The sequence below is a fragment of the Phalangium opilio genome, unplaced genomic scaffold (genome assembly GCF_054372755.1).
Source record: "Phalangium opilio isolate 3A_F unplaced genomic scaffold, DU_Popi_V2 ptg000225l_1, whole genome shotgun sequence".
Classification (NCBI taxonomy): domain Eukaryota; kingdom Metazoa; phylum Arthropoda; class Arachnida; order Opiliones; family Phalangiidae; genus Phalangium; species Phalangium opilio.
Genome location: NW_028324219.1, coordinates 2427 through 19436, shown reverse-complemented (window position 1 = coordinate 19436; position 17010 = coordinate 2427). Strand labels below are relative to the sequence as shown.

At 35.5% G+C, this 17010-nt stretch overlaps 2 non-coding genes across 2 annotated transcripts; both read left to right on the top strand.

Moving 5' to 3' along the window:
- Positions 1-14450: 14450 nt before the first annotated feature.
- LOC149614062 (U6 spliceosomal RNA) lies at positions 14451-14557 on the top strand. Its single transcript, XR_016376206.1, has one exon. It is a non-coding gene; the product is annotated as a U6 spliceosomal RNA (small nuclear RNA).
- A 218-nt stretch (positions 14558-14775) lies between these two features.
- LOC149614061 (U6 spliceosomal RNA) lies at positions 14776-14879 on the top strand. The gene has a single exon (XR_016376207.1). It is a non-coding gene; the product is annotated as a U6 spliceosomal RNA (small nuclear RNA).
- The last annotated feature ends 2131 nt before the right edge of the window (positions 14880-17010 follow it).

The following is a 17010-nucleotide window of genomic DNA, read 5'->3' as shown; positions in this document are numbered from 1 at the left end:
ATATGTTATATTTAATTGCCTAGTTGCTACCTGGTTGATTAAAAATATTTTATTGCCTATTCCGTAAACACGTTCTGGCAAGGGCTTTAGGAGGTGGTTGACCAATGCTATTGCATTGTTATGAACGGAATTTATTTTGTGATTCATTGCTTTTTTAATTGTGTAGGCTGACTTCTCTCCTACACAATCATAGTGTGACTCATGACCATGAGAAACTATCTTGTCATAGGTTAGAATTTTTTTGAAAAGTGTACAAGGGTTTTTATGACCTATTAAGGAAATTCGGAACCATATTATTTAACAGACGTGAAGATAACAAAGGATATTGTCAGATTTGAGAATCTCTAGAAACGCTTTACGCACCCTGTTTTTTTATTTATTACAAGTATTGTCCCTTATTTGCTGTGTTTGTAACAAAAAATCTATTTAAAGGCCACTCTTTTCTTGACAATTTATTTGACATAAAGCAAATCCATCGCTATTTTATTATAAAATCGGAAAACTATTAACAGTTGTGTGTCCGAAAATGCATAGTGAGAAAAATATCTGTTGACTGATAAGATCAAGCAATAAATCAGGCTATTGTTAAACGATTGAGGAATGTGGGCGTGTCTATTAAGAAATTTAGTTAGCTTAAGGTGGCATTTTTTTTTGAAAAGTGTACAAGGGTTTTTATGACCTGTTGGAGAAATTCGGAACGATATTATTTAACAGACTTGAAGATAACAAAGGATATTATACAAAAAGGTCTTTGTTTGGACCAAGACCGAAAAAACCAACGATATGAGTGAGGTTTATCAATTAACTGAAGTTTCAGATATTGAAATTTTTCTTTAAGTATTTTTAGTAGTCTAATCCTTAATCACTATTTAATTCAATCAACTGATTTTACTCTTAATCGATCTATTCCCTCTAAATTTATTCAAAAAATTGCATATCTCCGCTTTTTCAAGAACAATTCCATTTTCCGAAAACATTTTATCATGAAATTAATTATTTTGAAGGATCAATAATTAATATTTTAAATATTCTACTGAATTTCTAAGAAGAGCACCCATACACTGCAAGCACGGATGATAGCAAAATTTTTTATCATAACTCGTTTAGAGTGAAGTGATTTATGTATTAATTCCGCTGAATAGAATATAAAATGACATTGTACAGTACTGAGAAATTTTTCTTTTTATGGAATCTTTACAATAACCTTTGGTTATTTTTATGCTTACATAATATTTTTCCCGTCCATGAAAGGAGAGCTACCTACTAAAAGCAACCACATGGGACAAAAGTTGTTCCTTTTCCTTTGGTAAACGACACTATTTTATTAGTCCGAGCAAAATAATTTACTCTTAATCATATTTTATCGAGTTTCAGTCTTCTCAACAAATTGTAACCATTGAAAAAACTTTTTGTTGCAAACTTGAAAATTTCTCAAGCCACTAATATTTAAACCAATGTCCGTCAAGGTGCTTACAAGTTAAGGAACATCGATACGGAATCCCTTCAAAATAATTAATTTCATGATAAAATGTTTTCGGAAAATGGAATTGTTCTTGAAAAAGCGGAGATATGCATTTTTTTGAGTAAATTTAGAGGGAATAGATCGATTAAGAGTAAAATCAGTTGATTGAATTAAATAGTGATTAAGGATTAGACTACTAAAAATACTTAAAGAAAAATTTCAATATCTGAAACTTCAGTCAATTGATAAACCTCACTCATATCGTTGGTTTTTTCGGTCTTGGTCCAAACAAAGACGTTTTTGTATAATATCTGTCACTTCAGTCTTAAGGCGGTAGTCAACTCTTAACAGGCTGAAAAGGGTCATTTCCCGTCCCTATTATCTAAGGAACCAAAAATGCTATTAGCGGTTTTGAATAAAATATAAATCGAAATCATCTTTGGTTTGTGATACATTATTGATAATGATGGCACGAGATATTAGTGAGTATTAATGAAAATTAATAGCCTTTTCAAAATCGTAAAATTATTAACTATTTAATTTCGTAGAACTGTTTTTTTCTTAAATAAGTGTGTTGAGAAAGTTACGTGTGTTAAACTTTACATAAATGAATGTGCTCTAGTCTATTTAAGAAGCTGCCTGTAAAATCATTCTTGCAATCAGCCTATGTGAATTCCCTCTAAGAAGATCATTGGTGCATTGATTATGGCTAAAAGAAAGGCAACCTACGAATGGCTAAAAGTGCGCCTCTTTTTAGGGTAGAAAGAAACTAAAATACCATTTTTTTAGAAAATTTGTGGCAATAAACAAGATAATTAGCAACAATCAGGGGTAAAAACAAATCCAATTTAGGAAAATTTTGGAAAAGGGGAAATATATTCAGTTGATAAAACTTGATAATTCCAAAAACAGGTGACCATTTAGCCGCTCATAATAATTCCAAAAACAGGTGACCATTTAGCCGCTCATAACAACCTAGCCTATTATAAGCTTAACCGTGTTTCTAAACCTAACATGATCTATTACATCATAAATCAAATGTGTCTTTTGTTGCCTATTTATACCCTTGATGATCTATAAATATTATTGATTATTATAATAATTTGCCCTAAAATGTTAAAGTTACAGTTTTGGAGACTTGGGAGACCACAAAAATCCGAAATAGCGTTCTAACATATGAATGCTCACTGAGAATAACCAAAATAAAATTAATATATAATTAAAAAATAATGAAACCCTGTTTACCTCATATGGAAGTGTTGAATTAACTGCGCTTACGTAAATACCACTGTCTTAACTGCCAAAGCGAAAACACATAAAACTTTTTGTCATCTTTCCAGTAGTATTTTGAAGTGCAAAACCTAGGATTAGGAACTTAGGATATGTTTCTAGCATGAAACGAAGCAGACTATATCAAATTCCAAAACGGAGCTGGAAATCAGCTTTTTTATAATCTTAAAGGACGAAAGACGCTATAAAGAGTATATTACAAAGACTAACCAAAATTCATCTTAAGCCTTGGCCAAAACGAACGTCGAAAAATTACTTCAAACGATATTAATCCCTCTATTAACTGTAATTATTTACCTGAATTACTTTTTAGACGAAAATTGGACCTGATAACAAAGTAGTGGTTATTTAGGGCGTTTTACTTCATTATAAAATTCAAATAATGGTGTTCAAGCTCGGATAAAATATCAAAAAATTAATTAGCGTCGACGACAGTAAGGCATCGCTAATTTAGCGATGCCTTACTGTAGTCTGCTATGAAATAATCTTTCTTACTGTCGTCTGCTATGAAATAATCTTTCTTTCTGTCGTCTGCTATGAAATAGGGAATTCAAGGCATAATTAATTAGTTAAATTACAAAAATTAGGCTTCATTTATTTAAAAACTAAGCAGGTAAGTTTCTCATTTAGTAAATGCTTGTTAATTTGAAAGTATTCCGAAAACTAAATTCGCTGTAGTTTTTCCGTATCGCCTATGACAATTTCCCTTAAAAACCGGGTAAAATGTAATGCTTTTTCAATGGGACGCTAACCCTAAAAAGGTGATTTTTTTGTTTAGCATTACAAACGGGTATCAAGTCATATCTACAAGGGCCTACCGGCCCTGTAGAATTTTCTCATTTGAGAATCTCCAGAAATGGTTTACACACCATGTTTTTTATTTATTACCCCAATAAAATTGTCCCTTATTTGCAGTGTTTGTACCAAAATTCTATTTATAGGCCGCTCTTTTGTTGACAATTTATTTGACATAAAGCAAATCCAACGTTCTTTAGTTATAAAATCGGTAAACTATTAACAAGCGTGTGTCAGAAATGCATTGTGAGAAAGCATCTGAAGACTGATAAGCAAAAAATCAGGCTATTGTTAAATTATTGAAGAATGTGGGCTTGTCTATTAAGAAATTTAGTATAAAAGCGGCTGAGGAAATGATCAAAATACACAGTCGATCTTCAAACACCGAAAGATAAACATGGATCCTGAAACTCTTAGTACAACTTTGAACGAACTGACTATAAATAGACCCTGGCCGTTACGTTTAATATATGAGTTTTATTTCTACCTATGTGCCTATCTGCGAATAGATCCAATGTACGGACCTCAGACTCTACCACAACTCGTAGTACTGGCTGACTTAAATGTCATTCGAGCTTGCCTCGACTTACTCGAACATATGAAAACAGTTGTTCGAAAACCAGAGGACTGTACCACCATAGAAGAATTGGAAAACCTAAGGAATCTAATTCCAAGTCCCTTAAGAACTGAATATGTAAATCGCCTAGCGAAACGACAAGAAGAAATTGAGCGTGGTATACGGTAAGAGGATGCTCAAATCGCCGACTTCAACAACTCGCAATATGACAAAGAGATAGCCGAGTTTTTAGACCGAACGGACCCAGGACCACCCGTAGAGGAGACACTATTGAACCATACCTTACCTAGTTCTCAGAGTTACCGAAGATCCCGTAGCTAGTGTATGTACCGTAACCAAATCCGTCCTTAGTTACTACAGGTCTACAGATTACGTCCAAATTACTTTAAAGAGTGCGGCAAATATTTGTAGGTCCGAACTAGAATTATCCTTTAGACGATTAGATCAAGTTGACCCCAATATTCTTTATGACCAGCTTAGTGTTATGCTCTATGATGACGAAATGGAAGCATTTTTCCTAGGTCCTGTTAAAATGATTTTTAGCATTGTACGATTGCCTGAGGGCCAGACCCTCACTGTACCCCGAAGGATTAAACCTTTTAATCTATTCTGTAGAGATAGACGTGGTATTGTACGTATAAACAATTCTGACAACTTGTGTTTAGCCCGATCCCTTTGTGTAGCTGTTTCTCATCGTGACTACATGAACAACAAAAACAACAAAGCATTGAAAATCCATTACGAATCAATATCTAAAGCTAGAGATGAGAACAAAATGCAGAAAGAAGCTGCTTTAGAACTATGTTATAAGGCCGACGTAAGAGTTTGTGAGTGTGGGACGGCTGAATCTTTTGAAAGGTTCAAAACTCATTTAAATCAATATTCGATTTTCGTCTACAAATTCGAAAATAGCGTTCCTATCTTAATTTTAGGTGAAAACGATCCCGATGATACTAGGCCCCGCCTCCTTTTATTGAATGAAAATAACCATTATAACGTTATTACAAAATTAAGACCACTTTTTAATCACGACCGATTCTGTGAAAAATGCCTCGTACCCTATTGGCGAATACAATCGCATAAATGTAATGACTTTTGTTTTAGTTGCATGAGACCCACTATCTGCCAAGGCCCCAAGATAGCTTGTGAGTCTTGTTTGCGAAAGTTCTTAGGCGCTGATTGCTATCAAAGCCACTTAGCATCTTCCAGCAATAAAAAGCTGCTATGTGGGCGTCTTTTTCATTGTAAAGACTGTTTACAAATTATTGATTTTTCTCGAAGAACGGAAACGCATACGTGTGGGGAGATATTTTGTCAGGTCTGTAAGAAATATCAGCCCAGCAATCACTTATGTTATATCCAGATTATCAAAGATAAACCCCTGAAAGTGCCTTCCGTTAAAAAGCCTAGACCTAATCAGCCTAACCTTGTGTACATTTTCTTTGACGTAGAATGCGTACAAACGAAGGTATGTCAGGAAACGTTAGGAGCCTATGAACACCAGGCTTTCCTGTCAGTATAACCGGGAAGCCCTCAGATGAGCGGTTCCCGTATGAGCGGATTCCATAATAGCGGTCCTCATATCAGCAGTTCCCTAAATAGCGGTTTCCCGAAATGGCAGTTTACCCGTTACAACAGTTACCGATACAGCGGTTCTCGTAAACGCGGCGTACCATTACAGCGGTTCTTGTAAACGCGGCGTACCATTACAGCAGTTCTCAAAAGAGCAGAAAAACAGGAATGCGAAAAACGACTGTTGTTTGTTATGGTGTACGCTGTGTAAAATGAACTTAAATAGAACTAGGCCAGATATGGTTTGCTTCAAGTTGATTATTTGAACCCCCAATAGTGTTAGGTTAGGTTAGGTTAGGTTAGGTTAGGTTAGGTTAAGTTAGGTTAGGTTAGGTTAGGTTTGGTTAGGTTAGGTTAGGTTAGGTTAGGTTAGGTTTGGTTTGGATTGGTTTGGTTTGGTTAGGTTAGGTTAGGTTTGGTTTGGTTAGGTTAGGTTAGGTTTGGTTAGGTTAGGTTAGGTTAGGTTTGGTTAGGTTAGGTTAGGTTAGGTTTGGTTTGGTTTGGTTAGGTTAGGTTAGGTTAGGTTAGGTTGGGCTAGGTTAGGTTAGGTTGGGCTAGGTTAGGTTAGGTTTGGTTAGGTTAGGTTAGGTTAGGTTAGGTTTGGTTTGGTTCGGTTTGGTTTGGTTAGGTTAGGTTAGGTTAGGTTAGGTTAGGTTTGGTTAGGTTAGGTTAGGTTAGGTTAGGTTTGGTTTGGTTTGGTTTGGTTAGGTTAGGTTAGGTTAGGTTAGGTTTGGTTTGGTTTGGTTTGGTTTGGTTAGGTTAGGTTGGGTTGGGTTCGGTTGGGTTCGGTTCGGTTCGGTTCGGTACGGTTGGGTTTTTTAGGTTTTGTTTTGATTGGTTAGACTTAGGTTAGTAATATTTTGGAAATGGTGTAACAATGTTACGCCTTTTCCAAAATATTGCTGTTTATCTTCTTTCACTTCCCAAATAATAATATGCCTTTTCCAAAAAAATACTGTTTACAATTATCTACTTCCGAAATAAAATAAGCTTTCTTATTGGTTTCGTTAGGTTTGGTTAGGTTAGGTTAGGTTTGGTTGGGCTAGGTTTGGTTAGGTTAGGTTAGGTTTGGTTGGGCTAGGTTAGGTTTGGTTAGGTTAGGTTAGGTTAGGTTAGGTTAGGATAGGTTAGGTTAGGTTTGGTTTGGTTTGGTTTGGTTAGGTTAGGTTAGGTTAGGTTTGGTTAGGTTAGGTTGGGTTGGGTTGGGCTGGGTTGGGTTGGGTTCGGTTCGGTTCGGTTGGGTTTTTAGGTTTTGTTTTGATTGGTTAGACTTAGGTTAGTAATATTTTGGAAATGGTGTAACAATGTTACGCCTTTTCCAAAATATTGCTGTTTATCTTCATTCACTTCCCAAATAAAAATATGCCTTTTCCAAAAAAATACTGTTTACAATTATCTACTTCCGAAAAAAAATAAGCTTTCTTGAAATATTTTCTATTCTGGTATTAGAATTGTAAACTGATACAGCCTGAAGAATAGTGTAATATTTAAGTGTACTTTAAAAACACGATCCGTTAGTAGGTCACATTACTGACTAAATGATCACAGAATAAGGTAGTTTTCGAAAACAACGAATATAACTGTATTGTTAAATAATACTCGAAACTGAAGACAAACACTGCTATTTCCCAAAATAGCAGCCGCTATTTCTAAAACAGCGGCCGCGATTTCTAAAACAGCAGCCGCTATTTCTAAAACAGCAATTTTGAAGAACGCCGCTGTTTTTTTGGAATCGCGGCTGCTATTTCGAGAACTGCTCTACCGGGAACTGCTCATACGAGGTACACCCGTATAACCGTGTGTGAGTTTTGTATAGACGAAACATCCCTAAATTTTAACTGTATTATGTGTAGTCAGTTTGGTGAGCGTAAACAACATTTTTAAGGTGGAAATCCTATATCTTTATTTTTAGATTATTTAATGCAATTGCATGCCGTTAAGAACGTCATCATACTCTCTCACTATGGCAGTAATTATGATAATCAACTACTAATTAGAGAAATCATTAATAGGGATGAAAAATTCGTTCCGTCCTTGAAAAAAAACGGAACTCGAATTTTAGAAATTAAATTATTTAACTTGTTATTTCTGGATTCTTATAATTTCATCCCTGTAGCTTTAGCAAAATTTCCCGCCACTTTTGGTATACCCAATACTGCCAAAGGGTATTTTCCACATTTTTTATTCAATGTAATAGAACATAATTTTGATGTAAATAGACCTAATGAAACCAACTATGTTATAGAAACTAATCTCCCCCCAATCGAAGCTTATGGTTGTCAATATTTTACAAGGAAAAATCTGGATGCCTTCTTAAAATGGCATAGCTCCGAAGATAGTAAAGGTGAAGGTTTCGACCTCCTGAACGAACTCAATTATTATTGTGAGAACGACACGGTTTTACTATTCCTAGGATGTTTAACTTTTCGTGCACTACTCTTTAAAGTAACAGGCGTAGATCCATTTAATTGCGGCTTAATTACGCTTCCTGGCGTTTGCTCTTACGTATTTCGCAGGAACTATCTTAAACCTGATACTATAGGTATCATACCCGCTAATTACTACAGACTTAGCGAAAATCAGTCGATAGGGGCTATAGAATGGCTGGAGTGGACCGCCCAAAAAAGAAATATATCTATCCAATCTTCCTTTAGGGGGAAAGAAACCAGAATACAAAAACTCAAAGTAGACGGATTTTGTGAAATTAACAAGGAAATATTCGAGTACTGGGGGTGTTTCTATCACGGATGTAAAATACACTTTCCCTTAAACAGAAACAAGCCTTTCACAGAGACCATGCACAGACTTTGAATTCTAGATATATTAGAAGCATGAACGTGTTAGCCAAATTTGAATCCCTCAATTATATAGTGAATGTCAAATGGGAGTGTGAATGGCAGAAAGAAAAAGCCAATAAGCCCGAAATAATAGAGTTTTTAAACCATAATGATATTATGCCTAAAATAGTAAAAAGATTAGACCCCCGTGATGCTTTCTTCGGAGGAAGATGTTGCGCAACAAAACTTTAACATAAAACAACAGGATCAGAGCGAATTCATTACGTGGATTTCACAAGTCTCTACCCATTCATTAACAAAACCACCAAGATACCTATAGGCCATCCTGAAATAATATTAGACAACATTCCTGACATATTTTGGTTTGATGGTCTTCTTAAATGCGACGTATTACCGGCCCAAGACCTAATTCATCCCGTTCTGCCCGCTCGTATTAACGGAAAACTAACATTTCCGTTATGCTACACCTGTTGTAAAACCCAATTTCAAGGTGATTGCGAACATACTCCTGAACAAAGAGAATTGCGAGGTACATGGGTAGTAGACGAGTTACGTCATGCAGTAGAGAATGGCTACAAATCACACGAATGTACGAGGCTTGGTCATACAAAGTGACACAGTACAACCCCAAAACAAAACAGGGAGGACTGTTTAAAGATTATGTTAATACCTTTTTAGAGTATAAAACCCTAGCTAGCGGCTTTCCAGCAGATTGCCAGACTCAAAAAGATAAGGAGAGTTATGTCAAAAACTTCAAAGACGAAGAGGGTGTAGAACTGGATATCACTAAAGTAGAGAAAAATGAAGGTCTCAGATGCCTTAGCAAACTCATGCTCAACTCTTTTTGGGGTAAATTTGGCCAAAAAACAAGACACACCTCCACCGAATTAATCAAAGATGCCAACAAATTGTACGGATTAATATTAAATCCAGACTTGGAGGTTAAAAGTTTACTAACAATCAATGAAAACACCGTACTTGTAAAGTACGAACACATTCTAGAAAACGAGATTGTGCACAAACACACAAACGTAGTTATCGCTTGTTACACAACAGCTATGGCCCGATTACATTTACTAAAACATCTTGAAAAGGTCGGAGAGCTTTGTTTTTATTATGACACGGATTGTTTAGTGTACCTCTCGCCAGACGGTGCTCATTTGCTACCGACAGGCGATTATTTAGGGGAGCTCGAAAATGAATTAGAACTTTATGGGCAAGACGCTTATATTTGTGAGTGGGAGAGTGCTGGACCCAAGAACTATTCTATGGACATTCTCGACCCTAAAACTGGAAAAAACTAACATTATCAAAGTTAAAGGATTTTATTTAAACGTCTCTACTGAAAATTATATAAATTTCGAAACAATGAAGAAACTACATGGAGTAAACAATGAAGGTGAACCTCTAATGAACTCGGTTCAAGTCCCTATTGGCCCTCAAATCAGACGTCTGCAAGATCACACTCTGATCACGATCAACCAGACCAAAACATATCAGGTCGTAGTGGATAAAGTTAGAATAATATCTGACTATAAAACTGCTCCATACGGTTATATTAACGAGAATCTTTGACATTTTCCACATAAGTTACTTGTATATATTTCAGATACCCAGTATCAGTAATTTAATTAGTATCTCAAGTATTATTTATAGTAATATTAACGTATTTCAACTATTAACATGTAACAATATTTTAACGAATGCGCAGCGTTTTTGGTAATATTTTTGCATTTAGTAAGCTTTTTTAATTAATATATATTAGCACTTTAGTCAATAAGTATTGAATTGTTTTGTATAAGTGTAATTTTCATTTTTCGATGATAATTATAGTAACGTTTTTTAGTAATATTTCCATATTTTTATCAGTAATCGTAGCGTGTATAGCGCGTCAGAAAAAATATATTTTTTCGTCTATCCTGTGAACCTTTTAGTTTAATAACTAGCCTAATATTTGTACTAAAAACGTATAATAACCATTGTAGCTTTTAAATCCTATTAAAAGTAGTATTGCTATATACTCTATGAAGGTACATGGGTATATATGTACTTAATAATCTCGCATGCAGTAATATTGTTCTATTTTCTATGATGGTAAATTTTTATGTGCTTAATCATCTTGTACTACCATTTTTTTTGAAGTAGTATTAATTTTGCATTTTAGTGAATTTGTTTGTTATCAAAACCAGTGTAATTCTTGCTTTTTGATGATGTTTTTCCGTAATGATTGCGCATTTTAACTGTATATCAATATTTTAGCACGTATGAAAATATATATTTTTCAGTCAATCCTATGAGGATTTTTAATTTAATAACTAGTATTATGCTTATTTACCATAATTCGTATTTTCTGATGTTTTTTAGTAATATTTGGCATTTTAACTCAAGTAATTGTACTTATTCTCCAAATTCGTATTAAAACTAATGTGAATCAAATTTTATTATGTTTTATAGTAGTATTTGTTCAATTTAACTAATTATTTGCTACCAAGTTGTGTAAAAACTGCCGTAATACCACGTTTATGATACTAAAGTGTACTATTGTTTTAACATAGTAACTTGATAACCAATACACAAAACAGGAGTACACCTGGAACCGCATCATAGGGTTAGTTGAACCTTTTTTAAATGTAAACCATATCTTACTTAAAACTAGTTCTTTAGTATAACATAAGCATACATGGAGAGACCTCAAAATTATACAACATTACGGGAAGGGTGGGTGTAGAAAGAGCCTACTGAACCCATAGAATTACCACTAAATCATACCATAAATGTACACACTATCCTAAAGATACACCTAATAATAACAATACAAAATATACACCCTTACTGTAGAACTTAGTCGCTGCTTAATTTGTACCTTTTGCAATGTAAACCATATTCTAATTAAAACAAGTTCTTTAGTATAACATAAGCATACATGGAGATACCTTAAAATCGTAAAAAGAACAACATTACGGGAAGGGTGCGTGTAGAAAGGGTCTACTGAACCTATAGAATTATCAATAAATCATCCACTAAATGTGACAATATCCTAAAGATACACCAAATTAATACCACTAGGGACACTGAGCGCCGTCAACAAGTCACGTGACGTCATACCTATACACCAAAAATCCTCTATAAATTCAAATTTCCCGCCAACAACATCACGTGATAAGTGTCGTCAACCCCCCCCCCCCAAACAAATTTCCTCCCTCTGGCACGGTACCATCTCGGAAATGGCTCCTCTACTTGAGTTCTCACACCACCATCTTCTGGTCTTTGTCCATCCCACACGGACACCAGTCTGTTCTTACTGGCTTCTAATCACCATCATCTTCTGGTATTCGTCCATTCGACTTGGACACCAGTCTGTACATACTGGCTTCCAATCACCACCATCTTCTGTTCTTTGTCAATCCCACATTGACACCACTCTGCACTTACACTGGCTTCTAACACCACCATCCACTGGTCTTCCGTCTATTCCACATAGACACCAATCTGTATCATTGGCTTCTACTCCATTATCATCGTTTGGTTTTAGGATATACGCGGCGATCAGCTAGGGTTACGAGAAACGTCTAGCCTCCCTAAGGTGGGATCGCCATCAAAGGTTTCCGCAATTGCGCTTTTTCCTTACTATTATATTGGAAACGAATCGTATATATACCCCAAAATTTAAAGAAATCGGGCAAGAGGGGTACCCTTCACTTTAAACGTCAATATTAGCAAAGTTGGAGATGATAATAGGTATAACTTTATTTTAAACGATTTAACTATTATTAATGTTAATTATTGTAGATTAAAATAATTAAAAATAATTATATTTATATAAATATTAAAGATAAACCTCTCGTGCAAAGAGAGAGATTATCATTGCCTCCTATATCTACCAAGGCCCGTGCATGCGATATATTTCCTTCATTGCCTCCTATATCTATCAAGGCCCGTGCATATTGACTTATATTTTATTCATTGCCTCCTATATCTATCAAGGCGCCTGCATTGTGATATATTTCATTCATTGCCTCCTATATCTATCAAGGCCCGTGCATTGCGATATATTTTTCAAAACAACAACAAAAATGGGAAGCTCCTCTCAGAAACATAATAATTTCTTTTCTCTGTATATGAAATGAAGATATGGATAATATCGCGCTCCTTCTTTAATGGTATGAATCCTTGCCTGTATTTTTATTTTACGTAGGAGTAATACGTTTTTAGCGAAGTCTAGAGAGGATAAACATAGGCGAGATTGTTTCGGAAAAAAATACTGCTTCCACTAATGGGTTTATACTCCTTGTTACTGTTGTATAGAGTAATCATGATAAAAGCTTAAACAATTACGAGAGGACAGACCTTTTTTGTCCTCTTGTTTTATTCTTAATAAGAATATAAAACATTTATTTTGTATCAAAAAATATTTTTTCGTGCTAAGATTGCTTTAAAAAAATCCAAACGGCTAGGCATTGGTAAAAAAGACAAATGATATTTTTCAAATCTAATGAGATAACGCCCACCTAGTTGAAAATTGCCCTTTTTTATCCGCGGGAGCCATTCTTAATGAGAATTTCGATGCTAGTAGTTTGTCAATTAAACTACCGGTATATTATTGTTGTTTAAAATTGGTTATTAAGTCAAATTAAGTGGTTGTAAAGAGCCAACAGGTTTTTGCCGCTTCTTTTTGTGAGTATTTGATTTTTTTATGTAAAATGGAGGAAGATAATGTTGAGAGTAAAGATGAAATGCGGAAGCGCAAAGCGCGGGAAAGGATGAGGGCAAAAAGGTCGACGTTTTCATTGGATACTTAAGGTTATATAATCTTCTTGACACGGAGAGGTAATATTTTGGTTTTCCCAACTTGTTTTTCTCTTTCCCTTTATCACTTAATGGCCAATGAGAAAGGTTACAGAGCTTAATGAGAGACATTCCATTTTAGCTGATAATTAGGAAACTACTAATTATCATCTATTATTTATAATGTTTTTTTCGGCGAAATGGTAGTATACATTAGTTGTTACACACATGGACAGAAAACCATAAAACATTATGATTCATTCGCTTAAAATTTAGCAGGGTTGGCACGCTGGTAACCAGTTCGGTTTTATCCACTTGGGTTAAACCGGTTTAAACCACGATGAAAAATCCAGTGGATTTTTCAAAAAATATAATAATAGAGTACAGCGCAGGCACCATAAAGTGAGATGGAAGGAAACGTTTGACCCACATGTCTTTACCTCTTTATTTCATCGAAATGGTCGATTCCCATATATTGTGGGTTAGTTTGACGCGCCCTCCTCCCACTGCCCCACCCGAAACTCGTGAGACTGAGTTGAATTTTTCGCCACGCTAAATTGTTGGGTCGGATCGCGCATTTAGAAAAATCTTTATCAGACCCTGCCCTATTGAAGATCACAAAAAGCCTACCCGGGCCCGACTCTGCCCTATTGAAGATCACAAAAAAGCCTACCCGGGGGCCGGGCCCAACCCTGCCCTATTGAAGATAATAAAAATGTCTACCCGGGTAGACGATATGATAACCCTACCCGACCCGACCAGCAAAACATTTTAAGTAATTTTCTCACTCAACCCGATATGGGTCGGGTTGGATTGAAATATCCCGATTAAATCAGGGGCCCTAATCATCTCTAAGGGAAATGTCTATAGTTTTATCAACTTTTATGTACAATAAAAATGATTCTCAATTGGACGGCCTAGCAGAAGTCAACTAGCGCACTAAATGTAAAAAAGAAGTGCTAAAATTAAGCACTAGAGAGTACTTTAAAAAAAAGCCAGATAAATGCAATAAAATCCGGTTTAAACCAGCAAAAAACCATACCAGTGGCTTTTTCAAGAAAAATCCGGATTTTTGCCAACCCTGATATTTAGTGATTTACTGACATAAACGCCCACTTTATGACTTTCTGAAAAACGGGGTATATATAGAAGTTGGGGAGAAGTAGATATTGTAGTTGCTTCGGCACTACATATACTAAAATTGGAACGATACAGAGAAGAATAGCATGGCTCCTGCGCAAGGATAACACGCAAATTCGTGAAGCGTTCCAAGTTTTTTGATATTATATTTAACCAATTTTAAGTTGATTATAAACTTAATTTGTAATATTTTTCGGTTAAGTAGTAATTTACATTAGTTGTAACACAAATAGAAAGAAAATTATGATAAATAAGGGATCATTTTCTTAACAATTTGAATTTGTCTGACATATACGCCCACTTTATGATTTTCTGAAAAACGGGGTATATATAGCCATCGGGATTATGTTGGTATTGTAGTTGCTTCGGCACTACATATACTAAAATTGGAACGATACAGAGAAGATTAGCATGGCCCCTGCGCAAGGATGACACGCAAAAATAAATTAAACCAATGTTAAAAGATAATTAAGGTACTCAGCGTAAGCGTCCTTGAAGTAATTTTTAATTAAGCCTATTTTAACTATTTTTAAAAACTTGTTTAAATACAATTTTCATGAGATTAGGCATACCGTGTTTGGCGACACTTAACCAGAATTTTCTCCTTTTCCGAGTTCGTCACACACGCGATTTCAAAGAAGGAAAATTACCAGAGGTTTCCTTTTACTAACTCAAACCATAAACGTCTGTATTTAAGAAAGAGAGAAAGTGTTTTTCTCGAAATAAAAATGCGATGTTGTAAATAACCCTAATTTTTTCGCCTTGCTGTAAACACTATAAACATCCAATTTACAGAATGTAAGAAATCAAATTAAACCCTACTTTTTACAGTTAAAGTTGTCTAAGTGGTACCATGGCTTAATGAAAACAGATTTACTGTTTTAAACTCTTTTAAAATATTTATATAATAAGTCTATTAAACTGAACTTTTAAATCTCCTGAAAGCTTTAAAAGCCTAAAAGTGTACCACCAAGCTACCAAGGCTTAAGTAACATTCGAGATTTTTAAACACGAAATTTTAATGAAAATGCTATAAAGTCCAATCTTTTATGTCGAAGTTAGAAATATAAAGCCTAAAAATGCTACACTTAAAATAACTAGAAAAGGCCTAAAAGGTTAACGTAAACGAAAGCCTTTTAGGCCTAAAAGAATGGTAACACCAAGTGACCAAGGCTTAACGAAAAAATCGTTATATAGGGTGTTTCCGCTCGAGTAAAAAGGGGGAAGAAATAGGGGGCGAAAACCGGTTTTCAGGGGATGTCAACATGGCGTCCTAACGTGGCCAGAGCGGGCAGCCGGCAAGGGGAGAGGAAAGGGGGAAGGTAACTTGACGTCACGCGCAAAGACCCTATTAAACTCGAAATTGAAATGTAAATGATATCAAGTCTAATCTTTTATATCGAATCACACGAAAAATGCTGCACTTTATTGCAAATTAACTAGAAAAGGCCTGAAAGTTTATCACCAAGGCTTAGGTAAAAATCGTTGTTATTCAACCCCAATTTCTTATAACATTAAAGTTAAATTATAAACCAAGTTTAAAATGGGATAATATTATTTGCCCAGTTATTTGTAAACTCTACTTATAGCTGTCTACACATCTTAATTCTAATGGAACATTTTCGACTCAAAATCCCCCAAAGAACTCGCCCCCCCCCCAATAAATTCGAACAAATCTTTCAGAAACACCCTGTATAATTTTGAGTGAGTAAAATTAGGCTTAGGGTATATTTTTCAAACGGGTATTTACAAGTACGTGTCTAAGTATCGAATCAATCTTTTTGAGCCACAAAACGAAACGAAAATTAAAACATCGTCCATCATTTTTCGAACCCAATAGACAAGAACCACAGCCTGGATAACGATCGGTTCCTCCACCCAACGAGCTTCAACAGAGTCTATAGCCTTGGAGGACATAAGTGTTGGAGTAGAATTATTAGTGGGCCATGTGCGGTACCTCGCGTGCGCCCCCTACCTTTGGTTGAAGATTGTTAAGTGCTGCCGCCTAGAAAAGAATGCCGTTCCGCAGATTGGGGATGGAGGCTACGTTATAGCAGAAGGGGATAATAGAAGAAGGATGACTCTCTGTATCCTCTTAATACTTTAGTTATGTAACGTGATTCTTCCCAGGCTCACTCACCCTTTTTGTTTAATTTCCCGCTCATCAAACTTCAGATGGGCATCGCACCGTGGTAGGGTGAATTCTATAACTATTTTTTACTAAATCCTCAACCAATCAACTCACAAACCTTGATTGTCTTGACATGGGACAAAAATACACAAACGCATGCGCCTTAGCAAATAAATAAGCGCTAATAGAGTAATGACGAGGGAACTATTTATTGGGTATGTGATTTGGTTTGGGAAGGATCATGTTATAATTATCCTGCTTTGTGGTTGGTACACTTCTCTCGAAGAGAAGTATAATACACTTCTGGTTATAGGTATAGAGATTTCTACTCCATTTCATCTCTCTTCTCCAAGGTATAGTTGTTTAAGGGGAACCCAGGGAAGCTTATCGGCAAAGCGTGAGAGAATTCGGTATTGGGGAAAATTTCCGTGCCAACGTAGCTATCTATATCTATATAAAT